The 24620-nt window shown below is 37.0% G+C and overlaps 1 protein-coding gene and 1 pseudogene across 2 annotated transcripts in view; both read left to right on the forward strand.

The window, feature by feature from the left end:
• Positions 1–24620, forward strand: part of Kcnb2 (potassium voltage-gated channel subfamily B member 2) — a 386016-nt gene that overhangs the window by 55148 nt on the left and 306248 nt on the right. The window lies entirely within an intron of this gene.
• Positions 1453–24433, forward strand: LOC125610576 (annotated as a pseudogene).

The following is a 24620-nucleotide window of genomic DNA, read 5'->3' on the forward strand; positions in this document are numbered from 1 at the left end:
CCTTGTGGCAGAGGGCTTAGTAGACTCAGTTAATATTTGGCTAATTAACAATTTTTTGATTATTATTTAAGGTAAAGCTTTTTATATTATGATGTTAGCCTTTTGAATGATAAATATAGTGTCACTAAGAATAATCTTCTGTAAGTTTATATAACTAAAAGCTAGATAATCTCTTGAAATGAATATTTAGCTACACAAAGTATACATCCAAATCTTAAAGCATAAGAAATTTACATTTTGGCTTGGGATATTCATATTATTATTGAATTATGCCATGTCCATCTGCTCAAGTACTGGATATATTTAGGCTCTAGTGAGCCAAAATGAAAGATTCAATGGATTATTCATCTTCCTCATGCTCTGATATATAGAAACCTTCTAATTTGTAAATTTTACCCAAAGTCTGTCTTTATTTCATGATAAGAAAATTATGAAATCTGTACTCGGGATAAGAATGACTTTGTAACTTTTCTCTTCACCCCAAAAGACAGAAAATGGAGTTAAATGTAAGAGACTTGAATGCTTGCACTGGATTTGAGAATGACTTTTCTTTTTTTTTTTTTAATTTATTTTTTTATTGGTTGTTCAAAACATTATAAAGCTATTGACATATCATATTTCATACAATAGATTCAAGTTGGTTATGAACTCCCAATTTTACCCCAAATACAGATTGCAGAATCACATCGGTTACACATCCACATTTTTACATAATGCCCTATTAGTAACTGTTGTATTCTGCTACCTTTCCTATCCTCTACTATCCCCCCTCCCTCCCCTCCCATCTTCTCTCACTACCCCATCCACTGTAATTCATTTCTCTCCTTGTTTATTTTCCCATTCCCCTCACAACCTTTTATATGTAATTTTGTATAACAATGAGGGTCTCCCTCCATTACCATGCAATTTCCCTTTCTCTCCCTTTCCATCCCACCTCATGTATCTGTTTAATGTTAATCTTTTCTTCCTGCTCTTCCTCCCTGCTCTGTTCTTAGTTGCTCTCATTATATCAAAGAAGACATTTGGTATTTGTTTTTTAGGGATTGGCTAGCTTCACTAAGCATAATCTGCTCTAGTGCCATCCATTTCCCTGCAAATTCTATGATTTTGTCATTTTTTAGTGCTGCGTAATACTCCATGGTGTATAAATGCCACATTTTTTTTATCCATTCATCTATTGAAGGGCATCTGGGTTGGTTCCACAGTCTAGCAATTGTGAATTGTGCTGCTATGAACATCGATGTAGCAGTATCCCTGTAGTACGCTCTTTTAAGATCTTCAGGGAATAGTCCAAGAAGGGCAATAGCTGGGTCAAATGGTGGTTCCATTCCCAGCTTTCCCAGGAATCTCCATACTGCTTTCCAGATTGGCCGCACCAGTTTGCAGTCCCACCAGCAATGTATAAGAGTACCCTTTTCCCCACATCCTCTCCAGCACTTGTTGTTGTTTGACTTCATAATGGCTGCCAATCTTACTGGAGTGAGATGGTATCTTAGGGTGGTTTTGATTTGCATTTGAGAATGACTTTTCTTAATTTGTTATCTGAAATAACACATCACTATATAACTGTATATTTTAGAGAATGATAGAAAGCAATTAAGACTTGAGGTAAAAAATTAAGGAAGGTGATTTAAAGGGAAAGTAATTATAGCCTAAATGTGTGTGTGTGTGTGCTCATGTAATGTATGTCTGTTGATTCATTTCTGAATGTAAAATCCATCTAAATTGTAGTTATCAGGGCAATTCATAGATATTCCTGTCATGTGAGGCATGACCATGTGACTTGGCTTGGCCAATGAAATGTGAATATTGTAACTGGTGCCACTTCTGGGCAGACATTTTTGAGTTTCAGTATGAAATTTGCACTTATGTTTTTCTTTTATATTGGTGAGTATGGAAGTGTGTGTTGAGATGCGTTTTCAATAGCCAAGGTTTTCAGTGACTTTGCTAAACAGGATGCTCTGATGATCTGTGCTTGTACAATAAAAATAAGAAAGAGGCTTCTGTGTATAAAGCTTTTGATATTTGGGGTTGTTTTGTTTTAGCAGCATAACCTAATCTAACGTACTTTGACAAAATCTAAAACTATCCATATAGATAATTTCTGTTTTTTTTTCTCCTTGAAGGAAAAATGCATGTTTTTCTGCTATAAATATTTATAAGAGAATCTGAGGGAATAAAATAAATAAAAGGCTTTTCGAATTTGAACTACTTTGAAATGTTTAGACATTTACTTTCGGCTTCTTTTGTAAAAATGTCAGAAGAGAGGTGACGTTTAGTAAAAGGAGTATTTGGCATGCCTGATACTTGGTGGTTGTAATTTAAATTAGAAAATAATAGTTAGCTGTATTTAGTATTCATAGTTGTTTTTAGATAATCTGTGACATTTGTATAGTATTTCCATTTAAGATGATGTACTGATCCCTAAATATCTGTATAGAGAGAAGTACTTTAAAGTTAAAAAAAAAAAAACTATAAAAGAAACATGACTTATGCAAATAATTTTACTAAAGTCTTTATTTGTGTCCTGATTTTTGTTTTGAGAGCTCTAGACACATTTTAAGATGTGTCCTATCTTCTCTTTGGCAGCTGTGGCGTCTTCACCAACTAGGGAAATGTTTAAAAAAATTAATTCAGTGGCAGAAAAGAGAGACTTTTAAGCACATGTCAGTGCTGAGGTGGGTATTGGGAAAACCACCATGACTGTTTTCCCCTCATTTGTCTTCATTCCTGGCCATTCTAGAACTCACATGAGATCAGGGCAGCAGTCTGACAACCTTCTTATCCTGTGACCTTTCAGGAGGTTGAGTCAGATGTGGGGCAGCTCAAGTCAGGGCCCACTGCAGGGTCTGGGCAGATTTCCAGTAACCCCTTTGATCTGGAGGCATGATCTGCTGCCTGGCTTAATTGATTTTTGAGGTGATCAATAGTTAGGACCATTGTTACAGCATCTAAAGTGATTGAATCTGCTGGGTTATGGTTAATTTCATAAATATTGAATGAGCCAGAGTCTGCCAAATGGCTTTGCTCTGTTCTTGGACTCATAGGAAGCAAGCAAGAGCATGTTCTTTTTTCTTAGCTTGAAGGGAAAGAAAACCTCTGTGTAGAATGTCAGTTAATAGAAACCGTCAGGAAGTTTCAGTGAGGGTTGTTTTACTTACTGCTACTCAACAGTGATTAATTGAGCAAGATATTGTGCTAGACACAGTAGGAGATAGAAGGATGAGTAAAACTAGCCTCAATTTCAAGGAATGTGAAGTCTGAGGAAATTATAACCTAGTTATACACCTCATCTGGATATTGCATATGACTCAGCTCCATTGATATTTATGATGGCCTTTAAAGAATTTGAAAGTGGAAATAAGGAGAGAAAATGAACTTTTTTATTATTAAGAATTTAAGGTGTTTGCAATTTTTTAAAAAGTTACAGATTTAATTCTACTATAAGAAATAAAGCAATTTGTCCCCCCCACACACAATCACTGTGCCTATCATCATTCAAATGCATGCTTACCCCCCATTACTGGGTCCAGATCACTAAGATTATATTTTCTAAACCAAATATAATCAGGCAGGGGAATTTAAAATGGCTTTGGCCTGTGATGAATAGTCTTGGAGATGTGGCTGGGGAGAGGGTTGGAAAGGTGATATTTCAGGTATATATGGATGGCTGTGGAAATAAGGAAGTAGGATATTTAATTTGGTAGTTAGTCTAAGGTTTTCTTTGGGCCAGAATTTCAGTAAGAAAGCTGCATGGCTTTCAGCAAACCATATATTTTTGATGCAACAGTACTTTTCTTTACCTGACAGTCACTGACTCAGCCATGAAACACACAGCTGGCCAAAGAGCACAGACCCCCATCAACCCTATCCTGTTCTGATAAAAGAGTTTCCTTGCCCAATTTATTTACTTTTTGGGGGGAGAAAAAAAGAACAATTTTAGCAGGGTATGGTGGAACATTCCTATCATCCCAGCTACTGAGGAGAATTGAGGTAGGGATTGCACATTTGAGGCCAGTCTGGGTAACTTAGAGGACCCCTGTCTCAAAATGAAAATTTAAAAGGACTAAGGGTATGGCTCAGTTGAAAAGCACCACTGGTTCAATCTCCAGTACATTAAAAATAAATAAATATTCATAAAGCATTTGAATAGCTTTCAATATTTAGCATATTAGAAGTACAACGTCAGAAGATTAAAAAAAAAAGTTTCTTTGGTGTACTTATATCATTCAGAAATACCTGGACAGCAGAAATGGGAAAAAAAAAAAAAAACTATGAAAAGCTAGTGTAAGAACAAAAAGCTCAGCAACTTGGAACCATTTAGCCAAAGATAATTGTCCTTCATGTTCAACAGTCCCTGAGGGCTGCTGTTTTACAGAAGAGTGCTGCCATCTGATCCTGTCACTCACATGTGCAATCAGCAACTTCCCATTGGCATCAACTCTGAACCCCTTAACAGAGCCCTTCTGGAGCTGGTCCCTGCTGGGCAGCCTCTTCCTGCCCTCTTTCATTGCCCACTCTGTTGCAGTCCTTGAATTCATTCATGAGGTCATCTTCAAGTGGGTTGTGTATCTCTCTAACCTTTGGTTCTTCTCGTCTCTTCTTCCTGAAGTTCTTCTTGCTAATTTCTAATCATAGTTGGAGTTTTACTTCATAAATCACTACCTCTGAAAAGCCTTCTCTCATCTTTGAGCAAGAAAAGTGGCCCTGCCCTGTGTCCCTACAACTTCATATACCCAGCCGATTCCATGTGATGTCCTAATTGCTTGTTTAATGGTCTTGAGCAGGAATTGGTGAACTATGGCTCATGGGCCAAATCTGACTCCTACCAAAGTTTTATTGGAGCATAGTATCCCAATTTTGATATCTCCTTTCATATCAGACTGACAGAAGTGAGCAGTTCGGCTCTCTAGAGACTATGTATCCCAAAAAACCAAAAATATTTACTCTCTGGGCTTATCTGGAAAAAGCTTGCTGATTCTTGGCCTTAAGAACAAGCAATATGTTTACCATGTTTGCCACCAAATCTCTTGATACATAACACAGTGTTTATACAAAGTAAGCATTCAATATATCTTGAAGAAATTAATTGGAAGCAAATATAATAAATAAAAAATATAAAAGTGGCCAAAGAAAAATTAAGATCATTATTCAACATCTATCAGGTGCTCAGCAATATTCTCTGTCTTTTCATGGCTGCTCTTGTCTTCCTCATAGCAACCCTGGGAAGAAGACAATATCATGCCCAGTTCGCAATAGAGACATTGAAGTGTGAACAAATGACTTTCTTAAATGTTGCAAAGCGTGTAAAAATGGCTTTCCTGGAGTTAGAAAACCATGACAGTGATGATCCACATCAGGCAATGCATGGTTTAAATCCTGGCTCTCCCTCTTACTACTTTCATGACCTTGTGCAAGAACGCATTAAATTGCTCTGTGCCTAATTTTTCCACATCTGTAAGATGTTATCTAACCTCTCTGATCTTTGTCTCAAAGTATGATAAACAAGATGATTTTAGTGTCTCATTAGGATGCTGTGAGTTTAAATGAGATATTATGCATAAAATGCTTTGAAGTGCCTGACACAGAGGAAGCATTAAAGAGGCGTTCTTCTGTATTATGTCTTTCTCAAAATCAGTGCTGACAAGCAATTTAGATGGAATTGGAGGTCATTATGTTAAGTGAAATAAGTCAGACACAGAAAGATAAATACCACTTGTTCTTACTCATTTGTGAAAACTAAAAAGTGGATCTCTCAGAAAAATAGATTGGAAAAGTGGCCACTAGGGACTGGGAAGGGTGGGGGTGCAGCAAGAATTTAGGTAAAGGATACCACATCACAGTTAGGAGGAAATAGTTCTGGTTTTCTGTAGTCTAGTAGAGTAACTGTTAGTTACAACAATCTATGTTGTGTTTCGAATAACCACAAAAGAGCACAAAGATTCCCAGCACATAGAAATGATTTGAGAAGATGGAAGTGTTTTTATTACCCTGATGTGATCATTTTGTAGTGATTATCATAATATACCCAATAAAGATGTACAAATATTATACCATGATGAAAAAATAAAGTAAAAAAAAAAGAAATCCTTGAAGATAGCTTCAGAATTTCAAGAAATTTCATTCTATTTGTAACTTACATTTTACCTACTTTCAAAAATGATTTTGTTCTTTATATAAAGGTTAGGAAGTAGTTCAAAATATAGCTATATTAAAAGCAACATGAAGTATTATATCTTATTTTCTACATAGAGACTAAAAAAGAGACCATCTGCCATTTCTATTGGTATAAAGTGTGTCTACTGTTGTCATTTTCCAAATGTCATATACGTGATATAAAAATGTATTCCCTGAATTAATGTGTGGTTTACCCCTAAGGATTTTCTGTTGATGTTACTGCCTCAACTGTCAACCCTAACAATACAGGAGCACTTTGATATGGCCAACTTCCTTCCATTTCATTGCCCTAAGCTGATACATTTTCTTTTTTTACCAGTGATAATATCAAGCCACTACCTAAAGAAATGCAAAAGTCTAGACCCTGTAGTTTTTGGGTTTTGAGTATTTGTTGTTGTTTTCATTTAAAGCATCAAAATGTCATCAGCAAACCATTAGAAAGTTTTATGAAAGTTTTGTAAAAACAAAAAAATGTAGCTATGCACTGAAATGTCTTTGGCTAAGCAGTTGAAATTGGCTTTGCAGTCTTGTTTCAAATTTATCCCAATTTCTGTTAAACCTAGCAGTGAGGTAGAATATTTTCTTCATCAAATCATTTTTAAAAGAAGAATTAACTCTACTGGGGAGATGAGTAGAATTCAGGCCTTATGATGTAGATAATATTTTTTGTTCTGACCCCATATGGGAATATGAAGTTGTCATGGATCCACAGTTTTGGAATTCATTCTTAACTTTGTCAACCAACGGTTCCAACCCAAGAATGCTTTTTAAAAAAAGAAAAAAAAATGATATGTAATAGTCACAATGAATCTTATATTTTGGTCTTAAAATTATGTTACTATCAGTAAAGAAAAGATATGAGCAAATTTATTAATTAGGCTTTATGTGTTTCAGTTAGCAAATTAAGAGCTTTTACTTAATGTTCTCTTAATCATTATTTTAACTCTCAATAAAAGTTGACATACTTGAATTTCATCATTTGTGTCAATTATGCTGGACTTACATTTGCTACCTGAAATTATCCTTAATCAGCACCCCCCCCCAAAAAAAAATAGTTACATTGTTAATATGTATTCCAGTGGAAAATGTGGGAAATACCATCATCATTAGTCTTCTATTGGTTAGAATTTTGCTTCTTGTCACTTAAAGGGGAGAATTGTGAACCTTCTGAGTTTAGAAAAGGAGACAAAATTGGAGGCAAAGAGCTTTCACCAAGGAATACCATAGGAAGTTCCAGTTAGTGGTAACACATATGTGACAAACTAAGCTTACAGATTGAGACTCTAACCCCTTTTGTATAGAGTTGATGATTCAATCTTGCCTTGGTTTCTGAATAGGGATTTGACTTATTATAACTTGATTGATTACATCCACTGTTAAGTGTTCATAGGGCAAAGAAAATCACAGGTAGATTGTACATTTTGGATTATTTTTAATTTCTGTCAGTCATCAACATTTGTTTGCTTAAGCCTTAGAACACTTCTGGTATGAAAGACTCAGTAAATTCAGGCAAGATGAGTCATCACTGTTACTAGGAATATATATCTGTTGTCCTAACAGGTAACTCTTAAACTCTCAAAATAGAAACTGATGTGATTTCTTTGACCTGAATGGCTTGAAATGCCAATTCAGGCCAGGACACTCTAATACAAAAACAATCTGTTGAGAGTATCACCCAAACAACAATTTAATAAGTCTAAATGGTATTGGCAGGCAGTTGATAAAGACAAGAAGTCATAAACTGAAGCTCCACAGAGATGCACAAATTCACACATATCTTTGAACTTGCTTAAATCCTCAGAATGCAACTCAAGTTTGGTCAACAATCAAGTAGTTGAAGGCTTATTGTTCTCCACACATGCTCTATTTCTGTTCACTGTGGCAGGACAGTGGAGGCGGAGAGAGGTGGCAGCCCTGGGAAAGCTTTATCATTCCTGAAAAGCAAAGTGTTCTGTTTAGCTTAGAAGCTTGGTTCTTGGTACTAATAACTGATATTAGGCAGCTCCAGCCATTTTAAAAACTATTCAGGGAGATGTTCCCAGAATATCAGAATCCATCACCGAGTAGTCTGTCAGGAATATACCAGGCTAAATTTGGGGAAGAACCCTCAATTTCATCTTTCCTTTTCCCCTTCCTTTGTGTTACATAAAACAATAAGTAGAATTTTCCCACAGATATCCTCTACTGAATCATGACTTGAATTTTTACCAGCCTATTGAATTTTAATCAAAGGAGGACTGTGCATTTTAGATAATTTTAATTTCTATTACACTTATATGCTAAGCTTTATAAAAATTTCTGTATGAGAGATTAAGTTTTGGGTGGGGTCCAGTTATCTTTTGCAAAAAAACCCCAAATAAAGTGGCTTCAGCATTAACCATTTTACTATGACTCACAATTTTGTGGCTTGGGAATTCAAACAGGGCATAGCTTGGCAATTCTTCATTTGATCCTCAACTGAGGCCAGCTGGTGTATTTCAGCTGGTAGCTGGGTGGTCTTTGTTCAGAAGCCTGACACTTTCATGGGAGTATCTGGGAGGCTGGGCTAATACAGGCTCCTCCACGTGATTTCTTCAGCCAGATAGCTGGATTTCTTATATGACTGCTCATAATTTCTAGTAAAAGCCTTAGAAGAGGGCTTTTACTAGAAATTATGAGCCGCAAAGCTTCTGGTGCTCCAAGAAGTCCCAGGACATGCCTGAGCCCACCAAGAACCAAGGAAAGGAGGCATCTAGATAGAGGGTGCATCAGAAAATTCAAGGTCACCTTTAATCTGCCATGGATGGGCCAGTCAACTTAGTTTCCTCTGAAGTTGAGTACTCAAAAGCCAACATGCTAGTCATTGAACATGAAATCATATCTCCTATAAATCCAATGTACATTCTATCCTTCCCTTACTCCCTACAGCCAAATGAATTATCATGGTGAGTTTTACCTCTCAAATGGAGCCCCTAAGAATCTCCTACATAGCCTCCTAACTGATATTCCTGTCTCTTTTGCATCCTCTCCACTGTGGCCAAAATTATTATGCTAAAGCGCATGTATGATTGTATCACGTATCATGAATGACTCTTAAGTGATCTATAAAGCAAAGTTCTAATGCATTAGGTGCCACTTAAGACCTTCTATTATTAGGTCCCAGTCTTCTTTTTAAACATAGCATCCACAATTCCCTTTCCAACTCTTTCCCATTCCTCTGTCACCTTCCATGTTCCAGTACGCTCTGGCCATACCATTTCCCCAATGCCTTTGTTTGACTATATACCTAAACAGTTCTCTTCTCCATGCATATTATCCTACTGTCCATTGTCTGCCTAATAAAAATGAAAGTCCCATTTCTCTCTCAAGGTTCCATTCAAATATCATCTGCCCTGTACTCTTGTAACAATATATTTTACTGCCAGTGCAAGAGCACATCACCATTTTGCAGATATTCATTTACTATGTGTCAGAGAAGCACCAAAACACCTGTGGTCAAGAGTACAGAACATAAGCCAGGCTGCCCCAGTCCAGTTTCACAACTTCATAGTTGGGTTGATTAGCAAAGTTTATGTCTTGGAACCTTATTAAAAACACAGCCATTGCAGATGTCATTAGTTAAGTTAAAATGAGGTCATATTGGAGTGGGGTGAGCCCCTAATCCAATATGACTGGTGTCCTTATAAGGAAGAGATGCAGAAGCAGACATGCCCAAGGGAACATATTGTGAAAAGAGCTGGAGGACACCATGTGACAGGTGGAGGGAGAGATTGGAGGGATGTGTCTGTAAGGCAAATGCCAAGGATCGTGGCAACACTAAAATCTAGGAGAAAGACCCAGAATAGTCTCTCCTCTAGAGCCTAGAGCCTCAAGATGTTGACATCTTGATTTTGCATCTCCAACCTCCAGAAATGTGAGGAGAATAAATCTGGTTAGTTAAACCATTAAATTTATGGTATTTTGTTATGGCAGCCCTAGGAAACCAAGGCCCAGCTGGATGACCTTGAGCAAATTACTAATACTCTCTTTGCTTCAGTTTTCTTCTCATTTGTAAAATGAACATAACAATCAACCCTGCTTTGAGGAGTTTTTGTGTGAATTAAATGATTCAGGAACTATACACCATCTGCATACAATAAATTCTCCAGTCTATTTGCTATTACTAATGCTTATGTGTGTCCTTCACTAGGTATATATCATGTCCTCTTTGTTTTTAATGTCTTTTTAAAAGCAGTTTGACATAACTTATAAAATCAAAAATCCTGAGTTCAAGTTCAGGATGTGGTATTTAAGAGCCACTGTGTAATCCTGAGCAAATTACTTAGCTTTGAACCTCGATCTCCTTCTCTGCAGAATGATCAAATAATACATACTCTACAGCAGTGGAATTAATATGTGTCTAACACAAAGTAGCTACTCGAATAATGAAAGCTGTATTCTTTTCCCCATAAACACTGAGTAAAGAGCCATGAACATACTAATTGCTCAAAAAATGCTTTCTGATTGAATGTATAAATCAATCCCTTCGTACCTATTTAAATTAACATTTTTTGGCAATTAATTCTATGTCTTTCCTGATGTCATTTTGAGGTTTTGAATTTTGTATCTTTTCACTTAGACTCCAAAGGTCATCCAGAGCCTGGATTAGAATGCCAAGTAGAAGCACATGATCTTTAAAAAATGTGTCTTTCATTATTTTATGAACTATCCATCAATCATACTTTCTCCTGTGTTTTGTGAAGGAGGAGAAAATGATTTTAACATTCTTGACAAGCTTTCCATGACTGCATCTTGATGCCAAGTTGGTTTTCTCTTGTTCTCATAACTTTATCAGCAGTCTTGCTTGGAATATTTTATTTTGTTCCTGTTGTGCTGTCATTTTTGAGACAGCCAATCAACCTAAGTGAGGCTTACCATGGTGTGCACCACTCAGATATGCAAGAAGAAAGTATTTGTAGCGCAGGGCTAGGAGATGAAGTTAATTAATAGAAGTAGGCTGTAAAAAAGTCACTTGGGGGAAATGTCAGGAAGAAATGCAACGCCCCATCACACTGCTTCTGTGCTCGTTACCAAGTCTGACACAGCACAGCTGGGAGGTGGCATTAACAATGGTGCCAGTGAGGCTGTCCTGCTCCTTGGCAGCTGGTTAGTGTCTCACCTACACTGGGAGCCCCACAGAAGACCTCATTAGGGGTTTTGTGGTATTGGCAGCTTTTGATTTTGTTCTTTGGGCCCATTTGTGTCATTACTTAACCAGTCTGAGACTTGAAGAGTTCTAATTATGGGGAAAACCACTGCATGGTCTTGAAGGAGTCTCTTAGGAGAAAAAGGGAGCAGGATTTCAAGAGAACCATGTGATCTTATTAAGACAACTTTGTAAGGCATTACTAAAGAAAGGGAAAATCTTTCAATAGCTAGATGTATATATACAAAAACAGGGACCAATTTAAGTGGAGTATTTGTAAATATTGTGAAAACTGCTTCAAGAAGATTCTGGAGCTGGGCATAGTAGTGCACTCCTGTAATCCCAGCTATCCAGGAAGGTGAGGCAGGAGGATCACAAGTTCAAGACCAGCCTGAGCAACACAGTGAGACCCTCTCTCAAAATTTATAAAAGGACTGGGGGTTTAACTCAGTGGGAGAGCACATCTGGATTCAACCCCCAGTACTAAAAAAAAATGGAAAAGGAAAATGAGATGATTTTGAGCAACTCTTTGATATACACTCCAAATGATTTAGCTTCAAATGAATCTTTTCCCAATTTCAACTTTGTCTCTGTCAAAATACATGATAAAATCAAGAAGCTAATAATGGCAGGAGGTCATAAAATTAAAGGCAAGATGATAATTGAGTGGAATTTATTTTTATAGGAATTATAAAATTCATACTTTTTAGACTAACTTTTTCAATAGAAACTATAAAAATATAATATCCTACCCTTAATATCTTGAAAACAAGAGGAATGTTACCCTAATAGTTAGGAAAAAAAGACAAAGGGCAGAACAAACCAAAGTAATGCTAAAGAAATGCCAATTTTAATAACAGTCTCCTTTTCAAATTGGCAAAGATTGCAAGGGTTGCAATAAGACTTCATGTTGGTGAGTATGCAGTGGGATAGGATCCTTTGACAAAGTCAAATTGGCATCATTTTTTGAAAAAAAAGTTTAGCAACATATTTCTATCCTTTTTCCAGTAGTTTTATTTCTAGGAGTTGGTCTTAAGGAGTAGTAAGAAATACATTCAATATTAAGTCTAGATAAGTTTTCATAGAATTATTATAATTCTAGAAAAATTATAAGGGAAAGACTCGAAAGTAGTGACATATATATATCCATGAAATCCTGTACACTTTTGATGAATGTTTAATAATACATGAACATACTTGTGACCTCTGTAAAAGAAAATATAGAATGATAGATAGGATATTATAGTATTGCAGAAAGTCTGCAATATCTTAAAATCAAAGTGTAAATAATTATCTCTCGATAGCCAGATAATGTTGATTTGTGAAATTATTATTATTGTCATACTAATTGTTCACTATTATTTTACAAACAGAAACAAACGAGACATTATTTTTCATCCTAAAGGCACTTAGCAAGATATCCTCAATTCCACAGCCCCTGTTTTTTGGCCCCTTAGGAGGTTGTGGGCTGGCTGATCAGTTGGGCTAGCTTGTAATTTGCATGAAGTTCTGGTAAGTCATGGAGAAGAGATCACAAATGGACTATCAGGGCTGGTCCCCATGGAGAAGAAACCCCAACAAATAGAAATAAAGATGTGCACCACATAACTGCTATAACCCAAGAGGACCAGATGATGAAATAACCCTTCCAAGGGGGAGCAGAAGTTGAGGTGGAAGAGTATATCTGAGATGAGTCTGGGTTCTAGGTGCCAAGACATCATTGCTGGGGGTGATTGCCTATCTCGAGGTAGATGGTGAAGAAAGGCTGAGACTTGGATTCTGGAGAGGACCAGTGTTGGGGACTGATGTTGGGGTCATGTGGCCAAAGTATGCACATTTGACAGGCAGAGAGACCTGGGCAAAACCAGTTATAGAGTAATAGACTACTATGTGTTGATGGAGGAGGGAGGCCGAAGAACTGGGTACCTGTCTCGACCACAAACTGGCATTTGCTGAGTCTTTTATGAGTTACATCCAACACAGTGAGGGGGGCAGTGGTGGTGCTAAGAGGGTGACAAAGGTCAAAGGCAACCAGAGGCTTAGCAGCCTTCAGTGTGGAGAGAAGGATGGAGTTGAGAAACAGAGATGGGGGCCAATGGAGATGCACATGAGGAGCAGAGGGAAGGAAGGGGCGGGCCTCTTAAATTAGAAAGGACCATCTCCATAAGAAGGTTTGCAGGCACTCCAAGGACCCCTTGTTTTAAAATGTAGTTATTTGGAGGATAAAAATGGACTGCTGGGGCGCGCCAAGGCGCCTGCTCAGCCCCTGATGCTCTTGCTGAGGCTGAAGCTGCCAGTTTCCCCAAATAGTAGAGGCGGCTTTGCCCAAGACAAGGGATCTTTCCGATGGAGTCCTAGAGAGGAAGGCTGAGGCACTTCCGTACCAGATTTCCTTCTCAGAAGCTGATACTAGCGAGTGCATTCATTCCGGTTCCTCACAAGCTCCTGGGCCCTCCAGACCAGCCTCAAGATCAGCCACTTTGTATATATTGGAATAACAGTATGGGATTGCTAGACCGACTTTCAGGTTTGCTTGGCCTAAAGAAGAAAGAGGTTCATGTTTTGTGCCTTGGGCTGGATAACAGTGGCAAAACAACAATCATTAACAAACTTAAACCTTCAAATGCTCAATCTCAAGATATAGTTCCAACAATAGGATTCAACATAGAGAAATTCAAATCATCCAGATATTAAACACCGTCGAATTCCAATCTTATTCTTTGCAAACAAAATGGATCTTAGAGTTGCAGTGACATCTGTAAAAGTGTCTCAGTTGCTGTGTTTAGAGAACATCAAAGATAAACCATGGCATATTTGTGCTAGTGATGCCATAAAAGGAGAAGGATTGCAAGAAGGTGTAGACTGGCTTCAAGATCAGATCCAGTCTGTGAAGACATGAAAATATAGGATCTAGAAACCTCAACAATTTTGAATCCAAGGAATATATTTAATATAAACTGAGTACGTTAAAATCTTTTAAAGGTGTGTGTGCATCCCGGAATACTTTATAATATTCTGTTTGCATTAATGGACTTTGAAGAGCTTTTTAAGACCATAGGAATTTCAGGTATGCTAATCTGGCTATTTATTACATAAAAACTAAATCTTTCCTCAAAAGGAATCCCTAGAATTATCAACTTTTTGGTAAAGGTCTACATTTGATTGTAATCAGAATATTTGAAAGAGTTATGAGCCATCTCAATATCCCATCATGATTTATGATCTTTAATGTATTTTATTTTTGTCTTTTTAAATATGTAGTTTATGGTATGATTTTTTAGTATGAATTGTGCTTTTGAAAATAGCTTTAAATATTTATAAAGGACCATGGATAATTAATATATATTAATTTTTTAGTATGTGTCACTATCAATAAAACAAAAAAGGCAGTTTACCAAAAAAAAAAAAAAAAATGGACTGCTGGAACTTGGGCAATTTATCTGTTGGAAGCTGAACTAGAGAATTTAATTGTGTTATAATTACAGTTACTGGTTCCTCACTGCTGCATTTCCAGGCTGGCATGCCCTGACAAATGCAAAAATATTGAAATAATATGAAGAATAATGGGTATAAAACACTGAAGTGTCTCTGTCTAGCAGTAATACAATAAGCAAGAAAATATATTTAGATATTATGATCTTTTTAGAAAATGGTCAAGTTGGTTTTTATAAACTTAAGATATACCTGTAGAAAATTTGTCTTCCTTGGTCTCTGAATATTTTATCATTTTCACATTGGATAATTGGTCTTAGCAAAAAAATAAAAAGTTTATTTACTATAAAATAGAGAAGGTCCATATTTGCACTTCATTTGGGAATCCAATAACTTTGAAGAGAAATATGAACAATATAAGTAAAATTTAATTTGTCCTACATGTTGAACCTTACATATTTATAAAATGAAAAATGTAAAATATAAGGATTTAGCCTGGGTCAGTAAATAAAATTCAGGAATTCATTCACTCATCATTAATAAGAAAAGCATTTATTGAGCATCAGCTGCATGTCAAGCGCTGGTCAAACAGCATTTCAGTATGAACCAAGCAGACAAAATTCTACCTAATGGAGCTCACGTTCTCCATGGGGGAAAGAGAAGTGATCTGAACATTTTTCAGATAGTGATGAGCTATTCGGGGATTTTAGAATAGAGCGATGTGATAGAGACTTCTGGGTGTCTACCTTAGGTCATAAGTTGAAGGAAGCCCCTTGGAGAAGGAGCCTGCCATGTGCACATAGATGAGCTAGGTATTCCCAGAAGATGGAGTGAGTGGCTGGGATAGGAAGGTGAGAGTGATCAGAGAGATGATCAGGGGCTAGAGCAGCAGTATGGGCCAGGTTTGGATTGCTGTGGGTAGACAGTGGAGGGGCTAAGCAGAGGTATGATGTGATCAGATTTATATTTAAAAAAAAAAACCACTCTGGCTACTATGTGGAAAGTGGGCTCCAGGGTGGCAAGAGGGAAAGCAGAGAGGATGTTGGGCAGCTATTGAAATAGGCACATGGAAGTTGCTGAGAGGGTAGAGCAACATGAAGTGGAGAGGTCAAGGATATAAGTTAAAGATGGCCTGCAACCTGGCAGATAGAGACAAAAAGAGAAGAAAGGTGGCCTGGGGATACCACCAACATTGAGAGGCTGTGTAGAATGAAAACAGCCATCAAAGGACACTGATAAAGAATGAAAATCAGAGTGTGATCTCTCAGAGATGAGAGATGAAAGTGTTTTTAAAAGGAAGGGATGAGACCAAAGTTGGGGGGCCAGATGTAGGCCACCAATATGCAGACTAGCCAGAAATCAAGAGCCAACTCCTTAACTTCCCAACTTGGTCCAACTCAGTTATCATTAGAGATGTCAATCATCCAAATATTGTTAAAGAATGGTTCCAAAGAGGAGCAAGATGTACAGACAAGTGCTTTTACTCAACAACTCAATGATTTAATGCAATTATGAGTAATAAGTAATTTTCTACGATGGAGGCATAATTTTAAGCAAGAGTAATATGATGGGAAGTGGGGAAATTGTTTAATGGAGGATTAGAATGGAAAGAAATCTGAGAGATTGTGGTATAACTTCCCCCTTTGTTTTATGAGGAAACAGACCCAGAGCATTAGCAAGAATGTGTTCAGTGTCAGATAGTAGTTAATGAAAGATTTAAAGCTAGAAACTTGGTCCATGATTCTTTGCTAAAGTATGCTTTTAACACACATGCACCCATATGCACAATCACAAGTGCATGTTCACATGTGATCACATAGCATTCAGTGACAATTATTTGCTTTCAAAAATGACTTAAAGGAGTACTGCTGAAACACAAACTCTTCTGGAGCATTTTAAAATGCTCATTTGATTTATAAACATTTAGTTAATATTCCTTTTCTAAGAAGTTCCTTCATGAAGTGAGTTGCATTTACCATCTAAGAGGGAAAAAAAATTCTTTGTCTTTCTGAATCAAAAATATTAGAATAATAGATCTTTGCATTTGGGTTTGTAATTTTCCTTTATTTTTTTCATTAGGAACAAGGGTTTATGGTACAATAAATATTAGTATTTTCTACTGCCCTCTTATTTGTGCTTGAACATAAACTAGAGCAGACACAGATAAAATCAGATTTGGAATGTACTGCAGAATCTGGCATCAGGCAAAAAGACCAAGAAAGAAATATTTAATATTTTATGCAATAATGTCAATTAGGATCAATTTAGTATGATTTTATTTGCAGTTCTTGGAATATCTGCAAAATGTTTTAGTCCACTGAGCATTATGCTCAAGTGTGCATTTATCTAGATTATTTTTCATTATGGCCCCTAATTGAATAAAGCACTATCATCTGGATATCTTCAGTGCTGCCCCATAGTGCAGCTCCAGGGCACCATTCCCACTGAGCTCTGGGACCCAGGAGCTGCTCTTCATATGAAACAAGTCCACAGCTGTCACTGGAATTGTACAAGGTGTAGCCCAGGATATCTTCTTTTTATTATTGAAAGGATTCTAAAATTGCTTTTTCTTGCCCCTAGTAAAGTACAATAATCTAATAATATTTGAAAAGAATTTGGTGACTTTTTTTTGACCAGTGATGGGACAAAACAACAGGGAAAAATCCACACATCAATGAACAGAAAAGGATTAGCACTGAAAATCTAGGAGAGAAGAGAAAAGATAATAACTCTCAAAGCACTTCAAATCACATCTCTTGAAAAGTAGATGTTGTACTGAAATATAATCCCCTTGACATCTGGGGTTTGCCCTTCTAGTCTTCCTGCTTAAATCAGTGGGATTTCTTTCTTTGACTGATGCACATACAAACTGGACTCTTAAGCTGTGAGGGAAAAAGTTTAAAACAGAATCTAGACTTTTAGCCCCCTTCATCTACAATGGTACCATGATTTAGTTCAGAACTTCTTTTGTGTGTTCACCAAAGGCTATTTTTTAAAGCCCAGGTTTGCAATTAGTCTCTTTCTGAAATTTTCAAGACAAATCACACCTAACAAAAGGTTAATAACATGATCTCTTATTATGTGTGCAGTAAAAATAATATTAAAAATACTCTCAACCAATAACTAGATAGTGCTTGTTATATGAAAGGCACTGTTCTAAGTACTTTAGAAGTATATTAACTCACTAATCCTTACAACCAATCCTATGAGATAGGGTCTATTATTAACCTCATTTTAAAATGTGGGTGGAGAATTAAGATATCATTAAACTAAAAAACGGGATCATTCTAAAGCGAAATCAAAGAAAACCAACCGTTAAGATTGAGTGAGTTTAGAAGACAAGTAGTTCACATGACATACAGGATTTGAGTAATTAACCACATGTACAAATAAGGCAGGCAGCTTATCTCACGGAAGAGTTAGCAGGGTGACTCGGGCCAACAAATCCTGTGAGACCAGATTTGTAAGAAAAATGATTTTCTACAGTCAGTAATGATCCTGGAAGCCTAAGTTTGGATTGAAGGGCCACCTTCAGAATAAGGCCTTCATCACTAATAAATAGCACTAATACTGATTAACAATGGTTACACTCAAACAAGGAATCAAGGCATGTGTATTGCGATTACTCTAAATTCCTGAATTCTGAAATCCTGTAGGGAGTAAGGAGCACTAAAAAAAAAAAGCGGGGGGGGGGGGGTTTTAAGTCTTAAAAGCAAGACATTTCAATTCACAGAATATTATCAATATTTTCTTACAGATTCCTGACAAGTATGCACACAGATGTTTTTAAAATAGCATTGCCAAAGTTAATTAGTATTCCAAAATGAATGGGCAGTGTCTTTCACAAAAGGTATGTTTTATAAAAATATCATAAACAAGTCTCTTACATGTGGAGGGGTCACCTGGTTGCCCAGGCTCTCCTGGGATGAAGTTGGGCTCACTGCTTTTAAGCTTGCCACTCTTGAGGTTTTGTGACCCTGGCAGATTAAAGTTCCATAACTGCATCTGCTACCACCCCCCTTGCTATTTTAACCACATGTGGTGTTAATATTGTGCAATATTGACTTTGAATGGTCTCTATATTTTGTGATGAGAAGTTATCTTATGAGTACCTGTGGTCTGTTTGGGAACAGTGATGGAAACAGACATGATGTGTTTAGCAGCTGACTTTGCTGCTTGCTCCATAGCACACTGTGCTCCATGCAATGCACTGTGGAAAGCACACCTTCTGCTTCCATGCAGCTTCCAAATTGCACCACAAAAAGGCCATGGCATCGTTCTTCAATTGCACCTTTTTGCTTTTTTTTATTTATAATATACAAAGCAATAGTTCACTTGAGTTGGGCTTAAAATCCTAAATTGTCCACTTGCCGCCTGATCTTGAGAAATCCATTCATTTTTTAGATCCTCCCTTTCCTCATTTGCAAATGAAGTCAATAGAATTGTGATGAGGATACAATGGTGAGTACTAATCAATTAATATTTACACCTGAAATGTGTTTAGAATGTCTCTAAATGTTAGCTATTATTTAAATTAGAAAAATAATGCCAGGATACTTATTATTCTGTTCAAATTAAATAGTGTTTATAAACCTTAAAAACACTATGCAAATGTCAGGTCCTAGCAAATAGAGTGTCGTATGCAATGTCATTTTGAGTGTTTGACTTAAAACTCATAATTAATAAATTCTGCGACTTCTCAGCTCATAGCCGTGTAACAACATTAAGCATGAACATTTAAATCTGCTGTCCCATTCCACCTTAATTCACTAAAATATAAATGATTTATTCTTCTGACATTGAGGGAGTCAACAATGCTGGATTCTCCGTGAAGATTGACACTCAACCTACCCACAAGTGGCTAAAAATTTACCCACAATTGGCTAAAATACTCAAGCTTTGATAAACTAAATATAAGCAACTTGATCTTTGAAAACACAAGGAAATAAAACCTAGCTAAAGACTTACTGGTGAATTTCTGGAATCAGATTATCACTTCCAGTTCTTTGTCATTCATACTGATGCCATTTTTTTTCTCTGTTTTCTTCTTCCCTTAAATTTTCCACCTCTTTTAAGCCAATTACATCATGGAAGATGTTTGGGGATTTAGAAATTCTTGCCCCAGAAAAACTGGTTGTAGTTCAAGTCTTCGTAGTAAAGCTCCAGGCTGTGAAGCAGTGTCAGGAACTTAGACATCAGGGTCAAAGTCTACAACAAGATAAATAGAAGGAGCTGCCTTGGGCTTTGTGGAGTAGAATGGGCTTCTGAATGCTACTGAGTGAAATAATTGATTCTTTCTGAGGCAAAATATGATTTTAGCCCTTAGAACTCCTAAGGGTGCTCAATTTTAACTTGCTAAGAATGAATTTTTAATATAAAGTGAAGCATGAGAAAATAACCTAGAATGTTCTTTTCAGTAGATTTCAGTTAGATTCTCTGCATTTTAACACCTTTTTGGAAAATTAAACATGATGGCATTGTTAGAAGACATGATCTCCTGTTGAAATAACATCTCTATCAAGTTAACACTATCCTCCCGCCCCCCCCCCACATACACACACACACACACACGCGCGCGCGCGCGCGTGCATATGAGCTCTCAAATAACTGTTGTAGAATAAAAGAAAACAAGATAAAAGTGGATAACAAACTGTGTCACAGTTATATATGGACTAATTTATTTCTGCCTCACAGTATCATTATAGTGTTTTCCACACTATGGCCAGAGAAAATGAATCCAAATTTAGAAAGATAAATTGAAAATAAAATGAAAACAGTAGATTTTGAATAAGCAATTATCTTCCACCTGAATTCAGTCACAACAAGCAAAAAAAAAAAGGCAGGGGGTTATCATATTTGGCTTGTACTGGTCCTTAGGGATGCTATTACTATGCTTAAGATAACTATACATTTATAGTCCTTAAAAAAAGGTATTGTAAATACCTCTCATACTGTTATCCAACATACGTTGAGGTAATCGAGGCAATGACTGAAAGTTTTTGTTATGTAGTTGTAAAAAATATTTCTAATCAGTTCCATGTTTCTGCACCATTTGACTTAGAAGGGAAAAAACCCACATAAAAGTAAAATCCAGGACAGCAGAATAAAATAGACACTAGTATTGCTGGATGTATATATATGACTGTATAACCAATGTGATTCTGCAACCTGTACACTCAGAAAAATGAGAAATTATACCCCATTTGATTCAAATGTATGATATATCAAGATCATTGTACTGTCATGCGTAACTAATTAAAAAAAAGTAAAATCCCTCTTACATGGAATCAGTGTTTTGCTATATATTAAGGTTTGATAGCCTGTAGCATGCACCCAACTGGTGGTACATGATCCTTCAATGTAAGCTGTGCTCTCAGTGGTAAACTTCAACCCAGGGACATCTGATTAATAGTATTCACACCTGTCACGTGGTCGCATTCTAAACACTTGATGTGATTCAGCGGTACACTTGTTAGTTTCTGTCAGTTGGTACATTGAACATTCAATTAGCAGAAGTTCCTTTCCTCTGCTGGAAATTCAGAAGGGTCTGCATTTAAAATTCATCACCAGAATGAAGTATAGTGGATGAGTGAATTTCTCAAGCTCTTGCAGTTTTTCATATTGGGTCTTATCCGTTCTCAATATGCAGAGATTATGGGTTTAAACTCCCACACTGCAGCTGAGATAATGACACCAACTCAAAGCATAAATGTGGACGATCTAATTTAGTCAGGTGGCAGTGGATTCTCCTGGAGAAATGCTGCCTGTCTTCCTGCTAGGAAGGATAGGGGGAACGTAGCTAGTCACACATCGATGCAAACTAGTTTTGCTCTTGTTAAGTGGGTAATGTACAATCTGTGTGGAACAGCTCTTGTTTCTGATAACATCACACATCTCTTCTACCAGCACTGTTTATTGAGTAAAAATAGGTTTAGTTAGCTATTGATTAAGTGCCAAATAAGAAGAAAATACCCTGTACTTTTAAATACATATATTTAAGTATATATTGAATTTTAAATATATATATTGACTTTTAAATTTCTTTGTTAAGTCCAACCATTGAAGGATTTATTGTTGTTCTGCAGGGTCAATGCATGAGGATAAGTGTAGGGTCACGTAGGTCTTGGGGTCAAACTCTTAACTTTGCCCCAGTCATCCTGAGAATATAAACAAAATTTTGACTTGGAAACTCAATTTCTTCTGTTGCTACATGAGTACTCCCCACCTGACTGTATGGTTCTTCTAATTAAATGAGATTAATGTACAGTATGGGGCACAGAGTGGAAGCCAGCCCCTGATTGTCGTGATTAGCTGAGATCTCTGCCCTTGCTCCGCAAGCTGGAGTGTGGATTTTAGGAAGGAGGCCTGCCCCTGTATGACTTTTCCAAGAGAATTGCTTTAGGGTACTTAAAATATGCCATGGTGTGACTAGATTCTCAGTCTTTGACTCCCTTCTGTAGGCTTCCTCCTGCCTCAAAACATCTTTGATTTCTTCCACAATTTCCTGTCCCTACTCCATGCTCACAGAAGCATTCAGAAGACACCCAGAGAGACCCCAGAACTTACTGATGCCCACAGTGGCACATTTGACCTAGATGATACTGATGCTCACAGTGGCACATTTGACCTAGATGATTTAATGCTCGAAGTACTTGTGAAGGATCAGAAGTATTAAAGAAACAAGGGTCATGTAGTACCACTGAGAGGGTCCAGATGACAGATGTGGTCAGGGAAGTCACAGCAGCCTGCTGCTATGAGCCAGGCCTCTTTCTACACAGCACCAACTGCCTGACCTGTCCCTTGGATGGCAAGTTTGCTGCAGGTGGGGAAGGAAGGCCAGGGAACAGGAGCTCCTCAGAATGAAACCCAGCCCCCAGGCTGCATTCTACTAATCACCTGCAGGGGGCGCATCATTTCCCCCACCCCCCACCCCCCACCCTTAGAATTTCAGCTCTCTTGTCTGTAAAGGGAAACCCACAGGATTTAGTCATTCTGCCTCCCTCACCTGGTGGTTGTTGAGAATGGAACAAGATGTTTGTGAAAGTACTTGGGGATCTATGATCTTATCTAATTCCTTTAATTGACTTTGAAAACATGCATTGAAGGGCTCACTATGGAGCATAAAATTCAACACTTAGGATGTTGGTTTGAAATGCAGATTTCATAACCTCATCCCATGAGTTTCTGGTTTTCTTAGTCTATGATTGAGCCTGAAACCTGTGTTTTAACAAACATATAGTTGACTGTTTGAATAGAGGTGAACCTTGACCAAAATATTATTGGGCTGGGGATGTGGCTTAAGCAGTAGCGTGCTCGCCTGGCATGCATGCGGCCCCGGGTTTGATCCTCAGCACCACATACAAACAAAGATGTTGTGTCTGCCGAAAACTAAAAAATAAATATTAAAATTCTCTCTCTCTCTTTTTAAAAAAAAAATATTATTCTGTCCCATAAGATACCAGACCATGCTTTGAAGAATTATTGAGGAAATAATATATATTGTAGACTTTAAACTTTAAACCTGTAAAGTACCCAAAATTTTGTAAAGTTTTTAAAAAGTTGAATAAGGTAAAAAAAAAATGAAAAGACGACACTCTAAACCTACAAATTGACTTGGCTTTGCCAAATGAGGACACAGTTTTTAGAGTAAGTGAATGAAATGAGTGGATGAAGGAAGAAACTCAGATAAGCAGATTTATTCTCAGTAGAGTACATAAGCTCACAGCTACAAGAATCATAATTTGCTGTGATAAGTTTATAAAGTTGGTGAACAAAATGCAACTTAAGCTTAAACCACACAAAATCTAACTTTATTTAAATTAACACTTTTTCTCAGTGGACCATCATGTTGCTTTTTCTAAAACTGTAAATTAAAGGGTTCCTTTTGAATTAATTTAGGCATTTTGTTGAAATTAAGTAGAGGGTCCTTATTGTCATCTATTTCTTGCCCATTGACTCTTCTATTTAGAATGGCTATAAAATTAGATCTAGGGCAATAAGAAGAGCTGTGGTTTAAAAATTAATATGGATTTTGGTTGTGTAAGTGGTCAGTGCAAGCTAATAACAAAACAGTGCCATATTTTAATCCTCATAAGTGTTAAGTGTCATTTGCACAAGGCTTTTTGTTTCCTCCAATATTAATGGAATTTATTTTAGCCACCAAAGTCAGGCATATTTCAGTAAGTATTTCTCAGTGTGAAACCCTCTAGCTCCTGAACTTTTTTTTTTTTTTTTGGTCATTTCAGGTCTCAGTTCCAAATAGTGGGCTGAATTCATCATAGATTATCCCACTTTAAAGAACTCCTCCTTACCTTATCACATTTCATTTTATTTTCATAACATGCAGCAGTGTTTTTCTATCTATTTATTTGTTTGCCGTCTTCCTAGAATGTGAGGTTTATGAGAGCAAAGACTTGTGGCTATCTAAGTTACTGTTCTTCCTAGTTCCTGAAGCTATACCTGGTGCACAACAAGCAAATTAATAAATATTTGCTGAAGGTATTTATAGAGAGAGTTGATAATAATGGGCGATGTTTCCTCAGGGCTCTGCATTTGACTATCCTCTGCCTATCACTGAAATCTGACAGGGGAGGTTTGGAGGAGTTAAAGAAATCTCCCAGCTCCTACAACTTCCTGAACTAAATGGTTTTCACAGTTCCTCTTTCTCCTTGAGTTCTGCGACTTCACGCGTTGGGCCAGGTTTCTGCTTAATGTGATTGATGCAGGCCAATTCTAAGTAGCCAGTGAAACAGTGGCTCAATAATTAAGACTCTATTGTAAAAATGTCCACTAATCAAGAGGAGCCAAGGTTCATTGTCCCTTTTTGCATTTCTGTGACTCTGGTCTG

The sequence above is a fragment of the Marmota marmota genome, unplaced genomic scaffold, assembly GCF_001458135.2.
Source record: "Marmota marmota marmota unplaced genomic scaffold, marMar, whole genome shotgun sequence".
Lineage (NCBI taxonomy): Eukaryota > Metazoa > Chordata > Mammalia > Rodentia > Sciuridae > Marmota > Marmota marmota.